Genomic DNA, 9,747 nt, shown 5'->3' with positions numbered 1-9,747 from the left:
CCGACATAACTTTTAAGAGAATTGGGACCAACTTCCAATTCCATGTAGCTTTAAAAGGTGACATTGTTCCTCTGTGTGTTGAACTTAGAAATGCTACTTCAGTATCAAAAAGTGAGTCTGTTCTTTACAAAGGGTCAGGTTGTGCGGAAATCAGGAAGACAGTGTGTCTAACAGTGTATTACAGTCATCTAGAATGTGTCGGAAGAAAGTTTTCAGAAACATGTCCGAGTTCTGTATGAACTGTTAGTATTAAAACAGCTTGCCCTATTGAGACATACTGTATATGTTACATAACAGTTGGAAACCTTTGTGTTATTTCATTTCTTCACCCTCTTAAAAGCAGCTGTTGCCATTAATGTAACCGCAAAAGAGGGAAGTACCAGGAGGTGTTGATTATCAAAACAGGCAGCTTACTCTCCTGTATTAGCATATGAAGCTGAGAGGCTTAGCGTGAGACCTGTCCCCTGTCCATCAGGAGGAAGGACGTGTGTGATGGCTTGGGAGGGCTTTCCTCCCCCTGCAGCTCGCCCTGCCCTTGCCTGAGGCGCGACCTGGAGGTCTTACTGCAGTGAGTAGGCAGGTGATGGGGCGGAACTCAGTGAAAAATTGCTATTATATCTGGATGATATTTAAAAATATTTATATTGTTACTGATTTCAGAGAGGAAGGGAGAGGGAGAGGGAGAGAAACATCAATGATGAGAGAGAATCACGGATTGGCTACCTCCTGCATGCCCCCTACTGGGGACTGAGCCTGAAACCCAGGCATGTGCCCTGACCAGGAATCATATCATCACCTCCTGGTTCATAGGTCCACGCCCATAGGCCAGCCCGGCTGGATGATATTTTTTATATACGGGGTGGGCAAAAGTAGGTTTAAGTGGTGAGTATGCGGAACAGATTTATTCTTGTGTTACTGTTTTCATAACCTGCATGTCTTTTTACATACAAACAGCTGTAAACCTACTCTGAATACTTTGTGTTTAAGATAAATCTAAAGCATCCCTGACACCCCACATCACTATTTGAGTAGGCGAACATTTGACCGAGAGGGAGCGTGCGTCTTTTTAAGCTGCCTCAGTGACACGGCTGGTTATTGGTACCCGGTGATAGTAAGTGAAGTCTTGGACCACCTCCCCTCTTCCTGCCTCGCCTGGGACAGTGCCAGTCACGTTGAAAGCCATCAGTAAATGGTTTTGACTGAACCAATAAATGGTTCAGAGGCAGAATCTCTGAGGTTGTCAGAAAGTGGTTTTTATATTTCCATTGCTATAGAAACAAATAGTAAGTAATTGTATGAGAGGTCTGGATCCCGGAGTCCGGAAGACAGAGCAAGTGGGAAATGAATTTGATTCCAGAGCTGGCGGCAGCGTGGGAGTGGTCCGTTCTACAGGCTTGGGTGGCGATGGTTGAGAGGGAAGTTGACCTTGGCTGTGCTGTGGGTCTGTAAGCACAGGGAAGATGGCAATCCGCGTGACAGACACGCAGAACCAGCCTCCTCTCCTTTTCACAAACAAAGCAAACGGGAATGCCAGCCTTCCCTGCCCGCCCACCCCCATCCCCATCCCAGCTTTAATCACATCTCAATTTACCCGGCCCTTTGTGGATTCTTTTGCTCTTGGAAGTTGCTATTCATCATCAGATCTTCCATGTTTCACCTATTAAACATCAGCCAGGGTTGGGACCGGAGAGCGGGTGCGGGGGGAGGGGGGGTGTCGGGGGCTGGGAACTGGACTGGGCAACAAACAGAACAGAACAATCTGGGCGATGTGCCTGCTCCTCCTCCTGCATCTGCTCTCAGCTGGGGATGACCCTGAATCTAAATTACTGTGTGCCCTTTGCTGAGGGAACTGCAGTTTAGGAGTAGTGCTTATCCTGGTATCCTTGGAAACGGGAGATAATGATGCTCGTTACAGTTCGTTTCTATATTTAACAACGTGCATGTATGTGGCCCTCCGGGCACCTTTTCAGTTAGCGGAATGTTTGCATGTTATAAAAATAAGCTCACATCTCTTCTTGGAATGTGTGTATATAAAAACGTATACTGCATGAGGATCAAGTGTTCCGGGTAAGTTTCCTTCCTGTTCTCCCAGAGAACAGCTAAGATAGGACTGTCAATGCTGGTGGTCGTTCTGAACACGTTTGTCTGGCTTGTTGATTAACTAGGCTCCATTATTCCTCTCATTTCTTCCCCTCCTTCCTCTCCTCTCCCTCCTCCTACTCTCTCAACCCCAGCTTCTTTTGTCTTAAAGTCCTTTGATCCCTTTAATTATTAGTTAGCTCGTTCTCCATAAAGTAAGATAAATTGAAAGGGTGAAATTTGTAAGCTGGTACTTTAGGCTACAGAATTAGAGGGAGTCAAGGTTGTCTGCAGCCTCAGGCAGGCTTGGGTCAATGGACATCCTAGACAGGGTTTAAAGGTTTTACAAATCCATTATGGGAGACATTGCATTGACTTTGCTTGTTGAAGAAGGTACTGGAAGTTTTCCCTTTTGAAGGCTAACATTGAAACTTGTTTGAACTCTTATTTTTAATCTTTTTATTTTGTTGTACTTTCAAATTTATAGAAAAGTTTCAAGAATAGTACCAGAAACCTCCACACAGGCACCCTTGTTTAACCGTGCGTCATTTTCTCTTGTGCTTGATTTAATCTCGTGTTGTTTTGTACAGTAACACGCTGTACAGGCTTGTAGCCGAGGAGCAGCAGGCTAGACCGTCCAGCCGCGGTGTTTAGTAGGCTAGGCCATCTTCTACTAGTAGGTTCGGGTGGGTATGCTTTCTGATGTTTGCACAAGGACAGAGTGGCCTAACATTGCATTTCTCAGAGGGTATCCGCCTCATTAAGCGGCACAGACTCCTCAGCTCTGCTGTTGTAGCAGAAAAGCAGCCTGAGACAATGCCTGAGCAAATAGGTGTGGGTGTGTTCCAGTAAAGGTTTAATTACACAAATACTTGGCAGGCCAGACTTGGCCCTTGGGCAATAGATTGCTGACCCTGGAGTAGGTTAGAAGTTAGCTCATTAGAATATTGGGCTTTTACTCACAGTTTGCAGTCTTACTAATAAACATCTCTCCCATGATTGCAGCATCTGTATTCCGCAGTGATTATGGAAGATGTTTAAGAACTAGTCCACATACTTGGGGATCAGTTGAGGAGATACACAAGCATGTTTTCCTTCTTTTAAACAAACAAATATCCTTAAGGATAAAATATATAAATCCTCATTCTTGGATACTGTTAAGCTATGATCTACAAGGTCATAGCAAGCTCAAGGATGGAGACTGAAGGGGGCTCTAAGTTGCCTTTTTTCATGAAACTAGAGGTCCAATGCACGAAATTCATGCAAGAGTAGGCCTTCCTTCCCCCAGCTGCCGGCACCGGATTCCCCCTGGCACCTGGGGCCTGGCTTCCCTAGCAGCCCCGGCTTGGGCTTGTTCCTGAAGGACGTCCAGTGTAATTAGCATATTACGCTTTTATTATTATAGACCAATTTGAGCCACGCAGAGAAAGCGGTGTGTTCTTGGTATTGGTAAACTATCCTTTACAAAATTATGCAGAATATTAAACCTTTTTAAAGAAAAATACAGACAGGTGATCGTGGGAACACAAATTACCATCTATAATTATTAAAATAGTCTTAAATGAGGTGGATGGAGGGCACATCCATAGGATACGATGTATGTAAAACACTAAGACATTTTTTCTTGTTGACTATCGTGATGCAAAGAATATTACTTCTGTGACTTTTCTGGATATCAAATATTTTGAAGATGTTAAGTTCTGTGAGTATATCTTGAAGTCTCTAAAGTTCAAATGTATAAAATATATGCTTCATATTCTTTTTTAATTTTATGTTTTTATTAAATTTACCGGGGTGACATTGGTTAATATCATATAGGTGCTGCCATTTGACTTTAATATAATTGGTCCCTGGAAAGGAAGAGAAGACTGGTTAATGCTATCTCGGTTCCATTTACTGTCAGAAAAATTTTGTCCTTTGATATATTGGATAATGCAGCATTATTATTTGCTATTAAATTCTATTAGAGATAACATGTCAAACAATTATTGTGCTCAGCATGTAGAGGTGCTTAATACATGTTGGATGAATTAATCTCTTTGATTTTTTTTCCCATCATTTGATTTTAAATGATTATTCAATCCATTTTTAATATGAAAGCAAGCAATTGTATAAGGTTAATAGGTGAGTGAATAGGATCTAGCAGTCAAAACTCAATTTAAACTCAGGTTTGCTATAAAAATGTTTGCTTTCCCATGCTTGCTAAGATTGGCATCGGTGCCACTAAATGGAATACTCGCACGGGTGTTTCTGGTAGTTAAACAGAAGCTGAAGGGATGGCTTAAATCAAGGCAATCAGTGGTCTCCAGGGAAGGTTAGAGAAAGGTTAGCTTCAGAGGGTTGTAGTAGGGTTCGTTCAGAAGCTTTTACTGAACCCTTGTGCCAGGCACTTTCACCCACAGAGGAGTTTAGAGGGAACTGATTTGAGATCTTTTCCTAATAGCCAAGAAAACAAATTGCCTCTGGGGAGAGAAAACACACACACACACACACACACACACACACACATACCCCAACAAATCAAAAACAAAAACCCTGAAACCTTCTGTCTGGCTTGGGCAGGAGGAGAGAGATGGTACCTTTCACAGTGCCACTCCCATAGCAGAGCAGCAGGAAAGCAGAAAGAGAACCCCCACCCCCCACCCCCAGGGCCTGGGAATCGGCTGCTGGACCAGCGTAAACAAGCAGAAATCCATGAAGCAGGTCGAAGGAGCTGATGGCGAGCCTCCCGCGGTCATGACTTTCTAATTGTGTTCTTAATCTTGCCACCGATAAATCTCCCAGAGTAAGGCTGTGACCTGCAGTTTTTGCCTCTGCTGCCAATGAGGTGGCTGTTCCGGCTCCTCATTTCTTACCTGGCGCTCGGGCAGCTTTTACTCTGCTCCCTGCTCAGGGCCCGGGACTTGAGGGGTGAAACTGAGCTGGGTGCAGAGAACCTCCTGAAACAACTCGGTGGATCCCCGAGAAGACTGGAGGACTAGCTTAGGAAATAGCCCGGCCAGCGTGGCTCAGTGGTTGAGCGTCGACCTATGAACCAGGAGGTCATGGTTTGATACCCAGTCGGGGCATATGCCCGGGTCGGGCTCCATCCCCAGTGTGGGGCGTGCAGGAGGCAGCCGATCAATGATTCTCTCTCATCATTGATATTTCAATGTCTCTCTCTCCCTCTCTGAAATCAATAAAAATATTTTTTTTTAAAAAGAAAATGGGCAGATGCCAAGAGAAGGTGGGTGAAGTGGAGCTGATGTTATTCCGGAGGAGGGGCCATTGGACGGGGCCGAGGCCCTGATGACCTGCCGTCAGGGGCCTGAGGCCACCCCTGCTCCCTGTGGCTGGTAGAGATGGTTCCAGTGGCCCCGGCCGACTAAGCCAGGTTGTGCCCATGGCCCAGGCAACAGGGTTCCGCAGGAGCAGGTGTTTGATCTCTTTGGCTTCCGTGGTAGAAAAAAGTGCCAGGAAGGACAAAAAAAGACCAATATGTTCCAGAGATTAGGATGGGTGAGTTCTCAATGAGAAGATCCTCACTGATATTGTCTTGCTTGTGTCATTTGTTTTTCTTTTTCATCTTGTGAGAAAACTTGTGGTTTTTCTTCTCAGAAAAATGAAACCAGGACTGAATATTTCATAATTTATACTGATGAGTTCCTGTACTTTGGGGTTACGTCACACCTCTTAGCCTCTTTTCTCCAGGAAGTGGTGAGTCCACGGGCTCCTGGGATCCACGCTGTGTTTGACGGCTGTAGAAAACTATCTTGCCTGGCGTGCAAAGTGAGAGATTAGCACACGGCATAGAGCCTTGATGCTCACCCGTGGGAAACCAGTTTTCCAAAGATCATTTGGAAAGACAGTTTTTTTGTTGTTTTATTTTTTGTTAATCCTCACCCGAGGATATTTTTCCATTTATTTTTAGGGAGAGTGGAAGAGAGAGGGAAAGACAGAGAGAAACATCAATGTGAGAGAGACACACATTGATTGGTTGCCTCCTTCATGTCCCCCGATTCAGGGCCTGGCCAGGGAGGAGCCTGCAACCGAGGTACATGCCCTTGAGCGGAATCGAACCTGGGACCCTTCGGTCTGCAGTCCGAAGGTCTATCCACTGAGCCAAACCGGCCAGGGCTGGAAAGACAGTTTTAATATTGTGTGGAATCCTGTGGTTTTATGGAAGCATTTAGGTATGTCACAGAGAATTGACACCAAAAGTATAACATAGTTGAATTAATTTTCTTAATAGTCCATTAGAAAATTGTTGAAATGTTTTTGCTAATTCCTTTAAGGGTGACGTTATTGTAATATCTGAATTGTCAGCTCAGTCACATGCTGAGAGTGGAAAGGGGTGGCATCGGCAGGCAGGGCAGTGAGGGAGGGCAGCAGGGAGGAGGCGGATGACCTGGTTTCTTAAGAAGCATATGGCAGCAGCAAAGTGACAGGCTAGGATCGCCAGCAATGTTTCCTTTAACAATGATGTCTCGTTGTGAAACATTTGTGTAGCAGTTTTCCCAACTTGACTTTTCATCTGACCATGCCTTTTAAACTCCATCATAAATATTAGTTCCTGAAATGTTACTAAATCCATTTTACACTTGATCTCAGCCAAAAGGCCAAGAAGTGATGAAAATCCACTTTTATAAAAGAGGCACTCTTGAGCAAAAAATATGCTGCATTTCTTACCTTAGAACTTCTCAGCACTCTCAAATGCATACGTGTCGGTAGACCATTTTAGATATGTTGCTGATTACATTGTGAAACCGCAGATGAGGGACAAGTGCTTTTATAAAGATGGCTGGGTTTTAGTTCTTTGCCAGTGTTTCTCCATGGTCTCCTGAAATTTCTCTCATGCGGAGTGTAAATTAAGCATTCCTGCTCTATGTACATTCATTTGACCTTGTTGTGTTATTTCACTAGCATTGCAAAAGTCCAGGGGAGTGCATCACAAAACAAGTATCAAGCAATAATCAAACACCTTTTTCTTTAAGTCCTTTAAAAGCAAATATCCAAAGAGTACAGTAGCGTGGCTGGTGTGGCTCAGTGGTTGAGCACCAACCTATGAACCAAGAGGTCACGGTTTGATTCCCAGTCAGGGCACATACCGGAGTTGCAGGTTCTATCCCCAGTAGAGGGCGTGCAGGAAGCAGCTGATCAAAGATTCTCATCATTGATGTTTCTAGCTCTCTCTTCCTCTTCCTTCCTCTCTAAAATCAATAAATATATTTAAAAAACAAGAACAAAGAGTACAATAGTTTCAATGTAGTTTATCTTCATGATCATCTAATAATACAACTAGAGGCCCGGTGCACGAACCACCGCAGTGGTGCTCGCCAGACGTGAGCCCTGCCTCTGGCACCCGTAGGTCAGCTGAGCGGCACTCCTGCTGTGGGAGCGCACTGACCACTGGGGGCAGCTCCTGTGTTGAGTGCCTGCCCCCTGGTGGTCAGTGCGCGTCATAGCGACTGGTCGACTGGTTGTTTGGTCGCTTAGGCTTTTATATATATATATATAAATCATTATAAAAAGCAATTCAATAATTTTCAAGAACTTCATAGATTTTATTTGATTATAATTCAGTGAAATTTGGCAAGTTGGAATGCTTTGTCATGCTAATCTATTTTCTTATATATAGATAAAATTAAATGCCTGTTTTTGGTTTCTGTGTTGATTGCATAATGTTTTTTAAAAAAGGGTTTTTCACCACCTTTGAAGGATATGTTTAGAACGAGGTGACTTAAAACAGACAGGATTGTGTCCCTAATCCTTTTGGGGCCCAAGAGTCAACTTAAAGAGGTAGGTGAATCTGAAGCAGGACGTTTCAGCAGATTTGTAGGGATGTGAGAGAGTGTAACTTAAAATGCAGGCTCTGTAATGCGCGTGTAACTCACAGTGGGGACCCCCTCCCCCTCACACCTCCCCACCCCCGCTTCCAAATAGCCAAGGCACCTGATGCCATTTATGAGAAAGTAAAGGATTTCGATTAGGAGCCTCAAACTGAAAGTCTAACAGAAATTGCAGGGGCTGACTCGTCACCAAGCTTATTACTAGGAGGGAACTACATGGGCTGCGTTTTAGGAAGAGCGGCCGGAAGGGGTTTATCTGCTTCACTGTGACTAGTGATTATCCGGGGCACGTCCGGGAGGCCAGTCCATGGGGAAGGATGGAGACCAGACACCAGTTTGACTTAATTGAGGGTTTATTTATAGAACATTTTACATGAAATGCAGCCGATTCCAGGACTAGGCCACACTGAAAACTAAGACACACAGAACTGAGAGCGGTGTGGGGGGGTTAGAGAGTAGTGATTCATTATCAGCCACCCAAACTTGCATGTTATAAGTTACTACAAAATCCAAGAATTGAATGCATTTCGACCACCTGTAATATATTGAATACTCTTTTCACTTATTCATTCATATATTGAATACTCTTTTCACTTATTCATTCGTTGAGAAATATTTATTAACTACTCTGGGAGTTCTCGTTAGGAAACATAAGTAGACACTTCAGTCATCAAAGCACATGAATCTTTGGAGAGAATTATCTATTTTAGCTTTCTATCTTTTTGATCACTCAGATGTGGTCAACAAGTTTGTAATATTGTATAGTTTCATGTTATTGCAGGCTGAATTGTGTTGTGTGCCCCCCCCACACACACACACATACCCCATTCATATGTTGAAGCCCTAATCATCAGCACCTCAGAATGTGGCTGTACTGGGGATGGAGCCTTTAAAAGGTGATTACGTTACAATTAGGTCATTAGGATGAAGCCTAATCTCGTACAATTTGATACAGACACATAGAGATTGAGGACAAAGTGAAGACAAGGGGGAAGCTGGTCACCTACCGGCCAGGAAGAGAGGTCTTAAAGCAGGGGTCCTCAAACTTTTTAAACAGGGGGCCAGTTCACTGTCCCTCAGACCGTTGGAGGGCCAGACTATAGTTTAAAAAAGAAACTATGAACAAATTCCTATGCACACTGCACATATCTTATTTTGAAGTAAAAAAAACAAAACGGGAACAAATACAATATTTAAAATGAAGAACAAGTAAAGTTAAATCAACAAACTTACCAGTATTTCAATGGGAACTATGGGCCTACTTTTGGCTAGTCATACAACATCATACACAACTGAATAGCAATCAAAATATAAATGCACTTACTGTCAATTAAATTGGGGTTCCTACTCCTCGGCTGTCTGCAGAGCCGGATTAAGTTCCCATAGGGCCCTAGGCAGATTACCAGTTTAGGGCACCCATACGATAACACTCACCGCTGACCATTTGTGATAACACTGACCGCTGACAATTTGCATTAATACTGAGCACTTACAATTATCATTACCACTGAGCACTGACCATTTGCATTACCTCTGAGCACTGACAATTTGCGTTATCACTGTGATGCAACCCCCCTAGAAACCACCCCCAACCAACTAACCAACTTCAAAAAAAAAAGGGCTCTCCTAACTTCAAAAAAAAAAAACCTAACTTGTTCTTACCCGGGTCCGAAGGCAGCAGCAGGCTCTGTACAGCGAAGCTCGGAAACTCGCTGAACCACACCCGAGACTGAGAAGTTGGGAGTCGAGAAGGAGGATAGAGTGAGATTAATAGATGAGAGAGAGGAGGGGAGCCGGAGATGGGCGCAACATTCCCACAGTATACCCACTGCGAGGGGGG

The 9,747-nt window shown here is 44.0% G+C and overlaps 1 protein-coding gene across 1 annotated transcript in view; it reads left to right on the top strand.

Moving 5' to 3' along the window:
• Positions 1-868: 868 nt before the first annotated feature.
• ZDHHC2 (zinc finger DHHC-type containing 2) overlaps positions 869-9,747 on the top strand; it is a 58,335-nt gene continuing 49,456 nt past the window's right edge. The window contains exon 1 of the mRNA XM_006097419.3: positions 869-882. The gene's annotated coding sequence lies outside the window, so the exon portion shown is untranslated. The remainder of the gene's footprint in view (positions 883-9,747) is intronic.

This window comes from Myotis lucifugus, unplaced genomic scaffold (genome assembly GCF_000147115.1).
Source record: "Myotis lucifugus unplaced genomic scaffold, Myoluc2.0 scaffold_201, whole genome shotgun sequence".
Taxonomy (NCBI): domain Eukaryota; kingdom Metazoa; phylum Chordata; class Mammalia; order Chiroptera; family Vespertilionidae; genus Myotis; species Myotis lucifugus.
The sequence above is the reverse complement of the archived record's forward strand: the minus strand, read 5'-3'. Positions and strand labels throughout refer to the sequence as shown.